The sequence below is a fragment of the Salvelinus alpinus genome, chromosome 2 (genome assembly GCF_045679555.1).
Source record: "Salvelinus alpinus chromosome 2, SLU_Salpinus.1, whole genome shotgun sequence".
Classification (NCBI taxonomy): Eukaryota; Metazoa; Chordata; class Actinopteri; order Salmoniformes; family Salmonidae; genus Salvelinus; species Salvelinus alpinus.
In genome coordinates this window covers 82706098-82721569 of record NC_092087.1, presented here as the reverse complement: position 1 = coordinate 82721569, position 15472 = coordinate 82706098, and the positions used below count along the sequence as shown (strand labels likewise).

Genomic DNA, 15472 nt, shown 5'->3' with positions numbered 1-15472 from the left:
GTGGGGGTGCTTTGCTGCAGGAGAGACTGGTGCACTTCACAAAATAGATGTAATCATGAGGAAGGGCAATTATGTGGATATATTGAAGCAACATCTCAAGACATCAGTCAGGAAGTTAAAGCTTGATCGCAAATGGGTCTTCCAAATGGACAATGACCCCAAGCATTCTTCCAAAGTTGTGGCAAAATGGCTTAAGGACAACAAAGTCAAGGTATTGGAGTGGCCATCACAAAGCCCTGACCTCAATCCTATAGAAAATGTATGGGCAGAACTGAAAAAGCGTGTGCGAGCAAGGAGGCCTACAAACCTGACTCAGTTACACCAGCTCTGTCAAGAGGCCACAATTCACAACGTATTGTAGGAAGCTTGTGGAAGGCTACCCGAAACATTTGACCCAAGTTAAACAATATAAAGGCAATGCTACCAAATACTAATTGAATGTATGTAAACTTCTGACCCACTGGGAATGTGATGAAAGAAATTAAAGCTGAAATAAATCATTCTCTCTACTATTATTCTGACATTTCACATTCTTAAAATAAAGTGGTGATCCTAACTGACCTAAGACAGGGAATTTTTACTAGGATTAAATGTCAGGAATTGCTAAGGTGTATGTGAACTTCTGACTTCAACTGTATGTCATGTTTCATGTTTTGTGTGGACCCCAGGAAGAGTAGCTGTTGCTTTCGCAACAGCTAATGGAGATCCTAATAAAATTCCAAAATACCAAAAGTGTTACTTCCTGTCTGGATGTAATACTATGAAACAAACCGTACCCCTGTGATACAGTGTTACTTCCTGACTATTTGTAGAATGGACACGGTGCTAGGAGAAAAACTGTACCCCCAAAATACAGTGTTACTTCATGATTATTTGTAGAATGGACACGGTGCTAGGAGAAAAACTGTACCCCCAAAATACAGTGTTACTTCCTGATTATTTGTAGAATGGACACGGTGCTAGGAGAAAAACTGTACCCCCAAAATACAGTGTTACTTCCTGATTATTTGTAGAATGGACACGGTGCTAGGAGAAAAACTGTACCCCCAAGATACAGTGTTACTTCCTGATTATTTGTAGAATGGATACGGTGCTAGGAGAAAAACTGTACCCCCAAGATACAGTGTTACTTCCTGATTATTTGTAGAATGGATACGGTGCTAGGAGAAAACTGTACCCCCAAGATACAGTGTTACTTCCTGATTATTTGTAGAATGGATACGGTGCTAGGAGAAAAACTGTACCCTCAAGATACAGTGTTACTTCCTGATTATTTGTAGAAGGGACATGGTGCTAGGAGAAAAACTATACCCCCACCACTAGGCTACCTGTGGCGGCAGGTATTCTAGTGGTTGCTAGATTGAATCCCTGAGTTGACAAGGTAAAATCTGTTGTTCTGCCCCTGAACAAGGCAGTTAACCCACTGTTCCCCAGGAGGCTGTCATTGTAAATAGTAATTTGTTCTTAACTGACTTGCCTTGTTAAATAAAGGTTAAAAAAAAGAATACAGTGTTACTTCCTGATTATTTGTAGAACGGGCAGGAAAAGCAGTACCATTGTTGGGCTGACCCACCACAGACTCTGACATTACACTGGTCTAGTCTGGGGAAGGAGGGAGAACATCTGGAAAGAAAGAGAGTGAAGATAGAGGAACAGAGGGAGTGGATAGAGTAAGGGAGGGGAGAGTGAAGATAGAGTGTGGTAGACAGCGAGGAACAGAGGGAGTGGATAGAGTAAGGGAGAGGAGAGCGAAGATAGAGGGTGGTAGACAGCGAGGAACAGAGGGAGTGGATAGAGTAAGGGAGGGGAGAGTGAAGATAGAGTGTGGTAGACAGCGAGGAACAGAGGGAGTGGATAGAGTAAGGGAGGGGAGAGTGAAGATAGAGGGTGGTAGACAGCGAGGAACAGAGGGAGTGGATAGAGTAAGGGAGAGGAGAGTGAAGATAGAGGGTGGTAGACAGCGAGGAACAGAGGGAGTGGATAGAGTAAGGGAGGGGAGAGTGAAGATAGAGGGTGGTAGACAGCGAGGAACAGAGGGAGTGGATAGAGTAAGGGAGAGGAGAGTGAAGATAGAGGGTGGTAGACAGCGAGGAACAGAGGGAGTGGATAGAGTAAGGGAGGGGAGAGTGAAGATAGAGGGTGGTAGACAGCGAGGAACAGAGGGAGTGGATAGAGTAAGGGAAGGGAGAGTGAAGATAGAGGGTGGTAGACAGCGAGGAACAGAGGGAGTGGATAGAGTAAGGGAGAGGAGAGTGAAGATAGAGGGTGGTAGACAGCGAGGAACAGAGGGAGTGGATAGAGTAAGGGAGAGGAGAGTGAAGATAGAGGGTGGTAGACATCGAGGAACAGAGGGAGTGGATAGAGTAAGGGAGAAGAGAGTGAAGATAGAGGAACAGAGGGAGTGGATAGAGTAAGGGAGGGGAGAGTGAAGATAGAGGGTGGTAGACAGCGAGGAACAGAGGGAGTGGATAGAGTAAGGGAGAGGAGAGTGAAGATAGAGGGTGGTAGACAGCGAGGAACAGAGGGAGTGGATAGAGTAAGGGAGGGGAGAGTGAAGATAGAGGGTGGTAGACAGCGAGGAACAGAGGGAGTGGATAGAGTAAGGGAGAGGAGAGTGAAGATAGAGGGTGGTAGACAGCGAGGAACAGAGGGAGTGGATAGAGTAAGGGAGGGGAGAGTGAAGATAGAGGGTGGTAGACAGCGAGGAACAGAGGGAGTGGATAGAGTAAGGGAAGGGAGAGTGAAGATAGAGGGTGGTAGACAGCGAGGAACAGAGGGAGTGGATAGAGTAAGGGAGAGGAGAGTGAAGATAGAGGGTGGTAGACAGCGAGGAACAGAGGGAGTGGATAGAGTAAGGGAGAGGAGAGTGAAGATAGAGGGTGGTAGACATCGAGGAACAGAGGGAGTGGATAGAGTAAGGGAGAAGAGAGTGAAGATAGAGGAACAGAGGGAGTGGATAGAGTAAGGGAGGGGAGAGTGAAGATAGAGGGTGGTAGACAGCGAGGAACAGAGGGAGTGGATAGAGTAAGGGAAGGGAGAGTGAAGATAGAGGGTGGTAGACAGCGAGGAACAGAGGGAGTGGATAGAGTAAGGGAGAGGAGAGTGAAGATAGAGGGTGGTAGACAGCGAGGAACAGAGGGAGTGGATAGAGTAAGGGAGAGGAGAGTGAAGATAGAGGGTGGTAGACAGCGAGGAACAGAGGGAGTGGATAGAGTAAGGGAGAGGAGAGTGAAGATAGAGGGTGGTAGACAGCGAGGAACAGAGGGAGTGGATAGAGTAAGGGAGGGGAGAGTGAAGATAGAGGGTGGTAGACAGCGAGGAACAGAGGGAGTGGATAGAGTAAGGGAAGGGAGAGTGAAGATAGAGGGTGGTAGACAGCGAGGAACAGAGGGAGTGGATAGAGTAAGGGAGAGGAGAGTGAAGATAGAGGGTGGTAGACAGCGAGGAACAGAGGGAGTGGATAGAGTAAGGGAGAGGAGAGTGAAGATAGAGGGTGGTAGACATCGAGGAACAGAGGGAGTGGATAGAGTAAGGGAGGGGAGAGTGAAGATAGAGGGTGGTAGACAGCGAGGAACAGAGGGAGTGGATAGAGTAAGGGAGAGGAGAGTGAAGATAGAGGGTGGTAGACAGCGAGGAACAGAGGGAGTGGATAGAGTAAGGGAGAGGAGAGTGAAGATAGAGGGTGGTAGACAGCGAGGAACAGAGGGAGTGGATAGAGTAAGGGAGAGGAGAGTGAAGATAGAGGGTGGTAGACAGCGAGGACCAGAGGGAGTGGATGGAGTAAGGGAGGGGATAGTGAAAGAGAAAGTGAGAGAGAGAGGGTGGGAGAGAGCGAGGAACAGAGGGAGTGGATAGAGTAAGGGAGAGGAGAGTGAAAGAGAAAGTGTGAGAGAGAGGGTGGGAGAGAGCGAGGAACAGAGGGAGTGGATAGAGTAAGGGAGGGGAGAGTGAAAGAGAGTGAAGATAGAGGGTGGGAGAGAGCGAGGAACAGAGGGAGTGGATAGAGTAAGGGAGGGGAGAGTGAAGATAGAGGGTGGTAGACAGCGAGGAACAGAGGGAGTGGATAGAGTAAGGGAGGGGAGAGTGAAAGAGAAAGTGTGGGAGAGAGCGAGGAACAGAGGGAGTGGATAGAGTAAGGGAGGGGAGAGTGAAAGAGAGTGAAGATAGAGGGTGGGAGAGAGCGAGGAACAGAGGGAGTGGATAGAGTAAGGGAGGGGAGAGTGAAGATAGAGGGTGGTAGACAGCGAGGAACAGAGGGAGTGGATAGAGTAAGGGAGAGGAGAGTGAAGATAGAGGGTGGTAGACAGCGAGGAACAGAGGGAGTGGATAGAGTAAGGGAGAGGAGAGTGAAGATAGAGGGTGGTAGACAGCGAGGAACAGAGGGAGTGGATAGAGTAAGGGAGGGGAGAGTGAAGATAGAGGGTGGTAGACAGCGAGGAACAGAGGGAGTGGATAGAGTAAGGGAGAGGAGAGTGAAGATAGAGGGTGGTAGACAGCGAGGAACAGAGGGAGTGGATAGAGTAAGGGAGGGGAGAGTGAAGATAGAGGGTGGTAGACAGCGAGGAACAGAGGGAGTGGATAGAGTAAGGGAGAGGAGAGTGAAGATAGAGGGTGGTAGACAGCGAGGAACAGAGGGAGTGGATAGAGTAAGGGAGGGGAGAGTGAAGATAGAGGGTGGTAGACAGCTAGGAACAGAGGGAGTGGATAGAGTAAGGGAGAGGAGAGTGAAGATAGAGGGTGGTAGACAGCGAGGAACAGAGGGAGTGGATAGAGTAAGGGAGAGGAGAGTGAAGATAGAGGGTGGTAGACAGCGAGGAACAGAGGGAGTGGATAGAGTAAGGGAGAGGAGAGTGAAGATAGAGGGTGGGAGAGAGCGAGGAACAGAGGGAGTGGATAGAGTAAGGGAGAGGAGAGTGAAGATAGAGGGTGGTAGACAGCGAGGAACAGAGGGAGTGGATAGAGTAAGGGAGAGGAGAGTGAAGATAGAGGGTGGTAGACAGCGAGGAACAGAGGGAGTGGATAGAGTAAGGGAGAGGAGAGTGAAGATAGAGGGTGGGAGAGAGCGAGGAACAGAGGGAGTGGATAGAGTAAGGGAGAGGAGAGTGAAGATAGAGGGTGGTAGACAGCGAGGAACAGAGGGAGTGGATAGAGTAAGGGAGGGGAGAGTGAAGATAGAGGGTGGTAGACAGCGAGGAACAGAGGGAGTGGATAGAGTAAGGGAGAGGAGAGTGAAGATAGAGGGTGGTAGACAGCGAGGAACAGAGGGAGTGGATAGAGTAAGGGAGGGGAGAGTGAAGATAGAGGGTGGTAGACAGCGAGGAACAGAGGGAGTGGATAGAGTAAGGGAGAGGAGAGTGAAGATAGAGGGTGGTAGACAGTGAGGAACAGAGGGAGTGGATAGAGTAAGGGAGGGGAGAGTGAATATAGAGGGTGGTAGACAGCGAGGAACAGAGGGAGTGGATAGAGTAAGGGAGAGGAGAGTGAAGATAGAGGGTGGTAGACAGCGAGGAACAGAGGGAGTGGATAGAGTAAGGGAGGGGAGAGTGAAGATAGAGGGTGGTAGACAGCGAGGAACAGAGGGAGTGGATAGAGTAAGGGAGAGGAGAGTGAAGATAGAGGGTGGTAGACAGCGAGGAACAGAGGGAGTGGATAGAGTAAGGGAGGGGAGAGTGAAAGAGAAAGAGAGAGAGAAAGGACAAAATAAATAAGTGGTGAAAGAGAAGTCAGAAGGCTAGTGGAGGGTAGAGAGACTGTAGCTGGAGCCTTGCTTGTTTACTTAGACTCCAGGGCCTCTGGTCTGTAATGAACCATACAGAACACAGCCATTTAGTTTAGACACACACAAACACAGAGAGAGAGAGCATAGAGAGACTGTTAGTTTGTTTGCTCACTGTTTCCCAAACTCTGGGAAACACAGCATTACAGCTAGTTCCGTTAGGGCTGCAGCTACAGGGGTTAGTGGGGTGGAGTAGAGAGAGAGAGGAGAGACGATGGAGAGAGGGAGATCCCTTAAGTCTTTCTCTCTCTCTGCCTCTATATTTCCATCCCTCTCTCTCTCTCTGCCTCTTTATTTCCCTCCCTCCTTCTCTCTCTGTCTCTATATTTCCCACCCTCTTTCTATCCCTCTGCCTATATATTTCCCCCTCTCTTTCTTTCTCTCTCTCTCTCTCTCTCTCTCTTCCTCTATATTTCCCTCCCTATTTCTCTCTCTCTCTGCCTCTTTATTTCCCTCCCTCCTTCTCTCTCTGTCTCTATATTTCCCACCTTCTTTCTATCCCTCTGCCTATATATTTCCCCCTCTCTTTCTTTCTCTCTCTCTCTCTCTCTCTCTCTTCCTCTATATTTCCCTCCCTGTTTCTCTCTCTCTCTGCCTCTATATTTCCCTCCTTCTTTCTCTCTCTCTGCCTCTATATTTCCCTCACTCTTTCTCTCTCTGCCTCTATATTTCCCTCACTCTTTCTCTCTCTGCCTCTATATTTCCCTCACTCTTTCTCTCTCTGCCTCTTTATTTCACAGTCTCTCAGTCCGTCTACCTCTCCTTTTCTCTCTGTCCTTTCCACTATTCTACCTCCTATCTCTCTTGTCCTCTCTGTCTACCTCTCCTTTTCTCTCTGTCCTTTCCACTATTCTACTTCCTATCTCTCTTGTCCTCTCTGTCTACCTCTCCTTTTCTCTCTGTCCTTTCCACTATTCTACTTCCTATCTCTCTTGTCCTCTCTGTCTACCTCTCCTTTTCTCTCTGTCCTTTCCACTATTCTACTTCCTATCTCTCTTGTCCTCTCCTTTTCTCTCTGTCATTTCCACTATTCTACTTCCTATCTCTCTTGTCCTCTCCGTCTACCTCTCCTTTTCTCTCTGTCCTTTCCACTATTCTACTTCCTATCTCTCTTGTCCTCTCTGTCTACCTCTCCTTTTCTCTCTGTCCTTTCCACTATTCTACTTCCTATCTCTCTTGTCCTCTCCTTTTATCTCTGTCCTTTCCACTATTCTACTTCCTATCTCTCTTGTCCTCTCCGTCTACCTCTCCTTTTCTCTCTGTCCTTTCCACTATTCTACTTCCTATCTCTCTTGTCCTCTCTGTCTACCTCTCCTTTTCTCTCTGTCCTTTCCACTATTCTACTTCCTATCTCTCTTGTCCTCTCCGTCTACCTCTCCTTTTCTCTCTGTCCTTTCCACTATTCTACTTCCTATCTCTCTTGTCCTCTCTGTCTACCTCTCCTTTTCCCTCTGTCCTTTCCACTATTCTACTTCCTATCTCTCTTGTCCTCTCCGTCTACCTCTCCTTTTCTCTCTGTCCTTTCCACTATTCTACTTCCTATCTCTCTTGTCCTCTCCGTCTACCTCTCCTTTTCTCTCTGTCCTTTCCACTATTCTACTTCCTATCTCTCTTGTCCTCTCTGTCTACCTCTCCTTTTCTCTCTGTCCTTTCCACTATTCTACTTCCTATCTCTCTTGTCCTCTCCGTCTACCTCTCCTTTTCTCTCTGTCCTTTCCACTATTCTACTTCCTATCTCTCTTGTCCTCTCTGTCTACCTCTCCTTTTCTCCCTGTCCTTTCCACTATTCTACTTCCTATCTCTCTTGTCCTCTCCGTCTACCTCTCCTTTTCTCTCTGTCCTTTCCACTATTCTACTTCCTATCACTCTTGTCCTCTCTGTCTACCTCTCCTTTTCTCTCTGTCCTTTCCACTATTCTACTTCCTATCTCTCTTGTCCTCTCCGTCTACCTCTCCTTTTCTCTCTGTCCTTTCCACTATTCTACTTCCTATCTCTCTTGTCCTCTCTGTCTACCTCTCCTTTTCTCTCTGTCCTTTTCACTATTCTACTTCCTATCTCTCTTGTCCTCTCCGTCTACCTCTCCTTTTCTCTCTGTCCTTTCCACTATTCTACTTCCTATCTCTCTTGTCCTCTCCGTCTATCTCTCCTTTTCTCTCTGTCCTTTCCACTATTCTACTTCCTATCTCTCTTGTCCTCTCCTTTTCTCTCTGTCCTTTCCACTATTCTACTTCCTATCTCTCTTGTCCTCTCCGTCTACCTCTCCTTTTCTCTCTGTCCTTTCCACTATTCTACTTCCTATCTCTCTTGTCCTCTCCGTCTACCTCTCCTTTTCTCTCTGTCCTTTCCACTATTCTACTTTCTTCCAACTCATTAGATATTTCTTATTTTCCTCTCTTATCCCTCCATCTCCCTTGCGACTGAAATAAACCCTCAATAAAAGATGAGGAATGCTGGAAGATGAGGAAGGCTCATCTGCCTCGCTGGCGGTGGTTTTCCTACAGGATTCAATCATCACCTCGCTAATGAGATTAGCATGGCTCATTCATGGCTAATGCTTACTGAGCCAGGATCCTCACTCATCTTCCCACAGTAGCTCAGCGCAGGGGGGAGAGGAACTGAAGGCTGCCAGGTCGAGGTACCCAATGTTGACTTGCCAATCCAGGAAAGCCCCCTGTCTGGACCTCCATGGGACGGGAAGTGAGAGTTACCTAGCTTGAGGTTCCTGAGTTTGGGCTTGCCAAAGCAAGAAAACCTCCTGTTTCAATCTGGTCTTCATACTAAGAATGGAATAGCAGGAGTCAAAGGGGGAGTGAAGAACCCTATGGAGAGAGAGAGAGAGAGCGAGAGCGAGAGCGAGAGCGAGAGCGAGAGCGAGAGCGAGAGCGAGAGCGAGAGCGAGAGAGAGAGAGAGAGAGAGAGAGGTCTGCCCACCCGGTAGGTAGCTTGGCAGTGTTTCTCACAACATTTGGAGAGGCGCGGTAGTACCTGGGGAGTAGGGAGGGAGAGATGAAAGAAGGGATTACCGATACCTGGGGTCTGTTGGGGGACTGCCCAGAGGAATGCACAAACACGCCATCACACACACATTATCTCTCACATAAACAAACACATTGTAATACACATACACACATAGAAACTCTCTATCTATCTCTCTCTCCCTCTCTCTTGCTCTCTCTCTCTCTCTCTTACACAAACACAAATCACGCAGTAGTATCTCTCCATCCTGCAGATAGTATCTACCGCTTCACATGACTACATTACTCTAGCATGGCTACTAGCTGTGTGAGAGAGCATCACTACATTACTCTAGCATGGCCACTAGCTGTGTGAGAAAGCATCACTACATTACTCTAGCATGGCCACTAGCTGTGTGAGAGAGCATCACTACATTACTCTAGCATGGCCACTATCTGTGTGAGAGAGCATCACTACATTACTCTAGCATGGCCACTAGCTGTGTGAGAGAGCATCACTACATTACTCTAGCATGGCCACTAGCTGTGTGAGAGAGCATCACTACATTACTCTAGCATGGCCACTAGCTGTGTGAGAGAGCATCACTACATTACTCTAGCATGGCCACTAGCTGTGTGAGAGAGCATCACTACATTACTCTACCATGGTCACTAGCTGTGTGAGAGAGCATCACTACATTACTCTAGCATGGCCACTAGCTGTGTGAGAGAGCATCACTACATTACTCTAGCATGGCCACTAGCTGTGTGAGAGAGCATCACTACATTACTCTACCATGGTCACTAGCTGTGTGAGAGAGCATCACTACATTACTCTAGCATGGCCACTAGCTGTGTGAGAGAGCATCACTACATTACTCTAGCATGGCCACTAGCTGTGTGAGAGAGCATCACTACATTACTCTAGCATGGCCACTAGCTGTGTGAGAGAGGTGGATAGAGAATGGAGTCCTCTTATCACATTCTTATGTCAGCCACCAACTGAGAGATGCAGAGCAACAACCTGAATATGAGACACACACACTCTTATCGACCAACTCCAGCGGGACACACACACATCATAGTGGCCTTGCAGAAAGAAGCTGTCACTCTGACAATCTGATAGATTTGACAAGGAGGAGGACAGTGGAGCAGCGGGAGGTACACTCCACACACACACACACACACACACACACACACACACACACACACACACACACACACACACACACACACACACAGACATATCACCATGCTAACCCATACACACAAAACTTATACAGCATGAATGCTCTCCCTCTCTTCCTCTCCCACAAACACACACACACACACACACACACACACACACACACACACACACACACACACACACACACACACACACACACACACACACACACACACACACACACACACACACACACACACACACACACACACACACACACACACACACACACAAACACCATCTCCCCATGTCCATAGAGATCTGAACCTGGTCTGTGGTTTCATCTTCTCTTCCTCTGTGTTTTCCTGTTATTCTGTCTCTAGCTGAGATCCTTCCTTAAGCGTCTGGCTGCCTGTCTGTCAACAACGAGAAGACTGGCATACTTTCATATGTCCCAAATTACACCCTTTTCCCTACGTAGTGCACTACTTTTGACCAGGGGCCATAGGGGATATATAGGGGATAGGATGCCATTTAGAACGCTGTCATAGACAGACTGTGTAGAGACTGTCTCCCTGAACTAGTTGTGCCAGGACACCATTTTGATTGGACTGCATGAGAAGAGCTGAGAGACTTTTCACCAGTCAGACTGTATCCTTCTCACTCTCTCTTTCTCTCTTTCTCTCTCTGTTTTTCCAGAAAGAACTTGGCAATTTCCCCTTGTTGACACCACCTGTTGCAGTGGCCAGTTGGGCACAGAACACGGAATGTTTATGCATTTTGTATTGTATTTTGTATGATATTATGTTTGTGATACGTGGTTGGGATACGACTGTGATATGTGGTTGTCTCGCCTGGCTAAGAGGAATGCACCAGCTGTGGGTCGCTCTGGATGGGAGCGTCTGATGAATGGATCACTTGTAATACGTACAGTCAGGTCCATAAATATTTGGACATTGACCAAGTTATTATCATGTTGGCTCTGTACGCCACCACAATGGATTTGAAAGGAAACAATCAAGATGAGCTGAAAGTACAGACCTTCAGCTTTAATTTGAGGGTATTTACATCCAAATCAGGTGAATTATACCACTTTTTATGTGGTCCCCCCAATGTTAGGGGCTCACTCACCTATTCTTCTCTTCTCCTGGTGCTTCTCCGACTTCTCTGACACAGTCTACTAGAAGAATCTAGAGATCCAGGTGAAGAAAGAGATGAAGATAGGAAGAGAGTGGCTTCTCCTCAGGTGGTCTGTTGTTAGTCCCCCTGTTTCAGTCACTGCTGCCTGGGTAGGTTGGTGGCTTGGTCTAAAAGTCTGGGTGCTGGAGCCAGTTGTGGTCCTTGGTGGTCCTTCCCTCCAAGGTCCACTCTTAGTCCAGAGTAGACTGGGTATGACCGTCAGTCCATCACCATAGAAACACTGGTCCGGTAATCCACTAAGTCTTCACTGATCAATGCAGGGGCTTCGGACAAGTAGCTGTGGAGAGAGAAAGAGAACATGAAATTTACATTCAGCTAGTCAAACAGCTCAAAGGACGACTGCCCTTCCTGATTTGGCCTCATTTTAGATTTGGTTCATTAAGAAATGGTAGCGGCCATGACTGAATTCAAATGTGAGTTGGTTTCGTTGTGTGGTTTGATGTGGGGGTCTTGTGTGTGTGTGAAGAGTTAGCCAAATTATTTTGCCAATTAGCTTCAGCCAGCTGGTGTGCTAACGTGGAAAATGTGGTTTCACTTTGGATAGCCTAGCTCCTGGGTTAGTTAGGGACCATCAATAAATTACACAATGTAAATGAGACAACATTTTCATGCTGCACACCTCTTAGTTTTCTCAGTAAATTCTTTGTATATACATTTCTACAATTTATAGTTGGTTTGATGTTTTAAAGTCACTGAAATTTGGAGCTATTGGAATTTTAACATATTGTCCAATGTACATTGTGTAATTTACAGATGGTCCCTAACTAGCCCCACTGGGATTTCCAAAGTCAACACAAATTTACCACAGGAATTACGATCAGGATGCATGCAGCTTCACTCTGAATTGATGAGGACTGGTGTGCTGCCAGCTGTAGGCATGTGGGCAGGAGTGAAACCCAACCTTCATTTACGTTGCGATGCAGTCACGACCTCAAGTCTCACAAGGCTCAGCTATGAACTAGACTTTATGACCAAACGTATCCTATTTCCACGTTGTAGTACCTTCTGCCACTAGAATAAATGTTTCTAACTCATATCGATGCCAGAGGCTGTTTCTAAATAAAAAGTTGGTTTCAGGGGCAATTGCTTTTCAAGGCTTAAAGGGAGAGAGAGATGGAGAGAGAGGGAGGGAGGGAGAGAGAGAACCCTGGGGAGGGAGAGAGAGAGAGAGAGAGAGAGAGAGAGAGAGAGAGAGAGAGAGAGAGAGAGAGAGAGAGAGAGAGATGACCCTGGGGAGGGAGAGAGAGAGAGAGAGAGAGGGAGGGAGAGAGAGAGAGAGAGAGAGAGAGAGAGAGAGAGAGAGAGAGAGAGAGAGAGAGAGAGAGAGAGAGAGAGAGAGGTGACCCTGGGGAGGGAGAGAGAGAGAGATGACCCTGGGGAGGGAGAGAGAGAAAGAGAGAGAGAGAGAGAGAGAGAGAGAGGGAGGAGAGGGTTTACTCTATGTTTAAGATATAAATTGGCTAGACATGCTAAACGGACTGTGCATACCCTGGCCTGCTGGCATAGCAGCTACTCTAATTTCCATGCTGTATTAAATTACATTTATCCCATAATTGTGTTGATTGGATGTAGCGTTCACAGCCATGTATGCATGGGAACATCTGCACATACAGTGCCTTCAGAAAGTATTCATACCCCTTGACTTGTTCCACAATGAGTTGTGTTGCAGACTAAATGGATTACATATGTATCTGTCACCCATCTACAAACAATACCCCATAATGACAAAGTGAAACATGTTTCTAGATTTCTTAGCAAATTTCTTGAAAATGAAATAAAGAAATATCTAAAGTACATAAGTATTCACACCCCTGAGTCAATACATGTTACAATCATATTTGGCAGCAATTACAGCTGTGAGGCTTTCTGGGTAAGTCTCTAAGATTTACACACCTGGATTGTACAACATTTGCAAATTATTATTTTTAAATTCTTCCAAGTTAGTTGTTGATCATTGCTAGACAGCCATTTCCAGTCTTGCCATAGATGTTCAAGTATATTTATGTCAAAACTGTAACTAGTGCTGTGTGTTATATCTGAGTGTTGATTCGAGTGGGGTTAACACCAGTGGGTTAACACCAGTGGGATTAAAATTGACGTGAATACATTAAGTGAATACATTAAGTGTTATTTGAATCACAGTGGAATCAACACCACATGGTGTTGTTGTCACTCGACTGCGTTGAGTTCATTTCTGTTAACTCTCTCAGAGTGAAAAAGACATGGGAGAGGACTCATTATCATATGTCCCAGCATGCTTTGTTGCAGGTTGATTTTTAGAGTAGTTTGTTTTAATATCTACGTTTCTGCACATTGATTGATTAATTGATCTTATACTAACATACATTTTTCTATACTACACAAGATTTTACAGAGTTACAGTTCATAGAAGGAAATCAGTCAATTGAAATGAATTCATTAGGCTCTAATCTATGGATTCCACATGACTGGAAATACAGATATGGGTCTGTTGGTAGGGACGTGGTCCAGAAACCCAGTCAATATCTGGTGTGACCACCATTTGCCTCATGCAGCGCGACACATCTCCTTCGCATAGAGTTGATTGTGGCCTGTGGAATGTTGTCCCACTCCTCTTTAATGGTTGTGCAAAGTTGCTGGATATTGGCAGGAACTGGAACACACTGTTGTACACGTCAATCCAGAGCATTCCAATCATGCTCAATGGCTGACATGTCTGGTGTGTATGCAGGCCATGGAAGAACAGGGACATTTTCAGCTTCTAGGAATTGTGTAAAGATCCTTGTGACATGGGGCCGTGCATTATCATGCTGAAACATGAGGTGATGGGGGCGGATGAATGGCACAACAGTGGGCCTCAGGATCTCATCACGGTATCTCTGTGCAGTCAAATTGCCATCGATAAAATTCAATTGTGTTCCTTGTCCTTAGCGTAGCTTATTCCTGTCGCCAACCCCCCCCCATGGGGCACTCTGTTCACAACATTGACATCAGCAAACTGCTCGCCCACACAACGCCATACATGCTGTCTGCCATCTGCCCGGTACAGTTGAAACCAGGATTCATCCATGAAGAGCACACTTCTCCAGGGTGTCAGGGGCCATCGAAGGTGGTGAAGTAGGTTACGGCCCCAAACTGCAGTCAGGTGAAGACCCTGGTGAGGACGACGAGCTCTCAGATCAGCTTCCCTGAGGCGGTTTCTGTTGTTTTAACACTGTAGAGTGTAAAGCCTTATTTGCATATTTTTTCACCATGGTGCCTTTCAAGTGAATGTGAGAGGTACCAGTACTACCCATGAGGTACCAGTACTACCCATGAGGTACCAGTACTACCCATGAGGTACCAGTACTACCCATGAGGTACCAGTACCACCCATGAGGTACCAGTACCACCCATGAGGTACCAGTACTACCCATGAGGTGCCAGTACCACCCATGAGGTACCAGTACTACCCATGAGGTACCAGTACCACCCATGAGGTACCAGTACTACCCATGAGGTACCAGTACCACCCATGAGGTACCAGTACTACCCATGAGGTACCAGTACTACCCATGAGGTACCAGTACTACCCATGAGGTACCAGTACCACCCATGACTGTGTTTGCTATTGACAGAGACATAGGTGTTGCATTCGATGGTGTTCAGTCCTGTAGCCGTCACCAAGTGAGTGCCTAGGTCAATATTTCATCATGAAAATGTAATTATTTATGAAAATACATTACTTAAAAAAAAAATGTAGATCATAATTTGGCCCTAAAACAGTTGTCTGAAACTCCTGCTTTGCAGGCCTCATTGTCAAGTCACATTATGCTGGCTTGCAAAATGACATATACTATAATCGCACCTGATCCCAACACTTTCTTACTAAAGCGTGCTTAGCAGAAGTCCACTGGCTCTCATCATAAAATGATGTGCATCGCAAGCAGATACGGCGGTAGAAAGTTGGCTCAGTGATTCTGTGCTAAATTCCTGACATCTACTGTCAGTTCGAACCCCCCAAGAGGTCCAACATCTTTTGTTGTTATTGTGGACTCACATTTATTGCGGTATTTTATGTTGGGAAGAAAAGTGCAATCATCCCCTTGAAAAAGAAGATTAGGGGCTCAATTCAATCCAACCCACATTGCAGTATTTACACAGTAGCTCTTTATCCAGTGGTCAAATTAACTGATAGATTGGTCTTCTTGGGTACTGTATTAAAACCTACAACTACTACCAGGGCGACCCCTCTCACAGGTAGGCTTTCACTTTTCACAACTAGAAGTTTGTGGGCACAGGATGAATATTGTAAATAAAGGATTTGAAAAAGAGACATACCTGCTCCATGTGGGATTTGAACTACAAGCCAACTGTCCCAGCAAACTGCATCGCCAATGAGTTGTAGCAGTTCAG

At 46.6% G+C, this 15472-nt stretch overlaps 1 protein-coding gene across 1 annotated transcript in view; it reads right to left on the bottom strand.

Moving 5' to 3' along the window:
* The window catches only part of elfn2a (extracellular leucine-rich repeat and fibronectin type III domain containing 2a), a 264257-nt gene that overhangs the window by 173828 nt on the left and 74957 nt on the right, over positions 1 to 15472 (bottom strand). The window contains exon 2 of the mRNA XM_071389596.1: positions 11030 to 11375. The gene's annotated coding sequence lies outside the window, so the exon portion shown is untranslated. The remainder of the gene's footprint in view (positions 1 to 11029; positions 11376 to 15472) is intronic.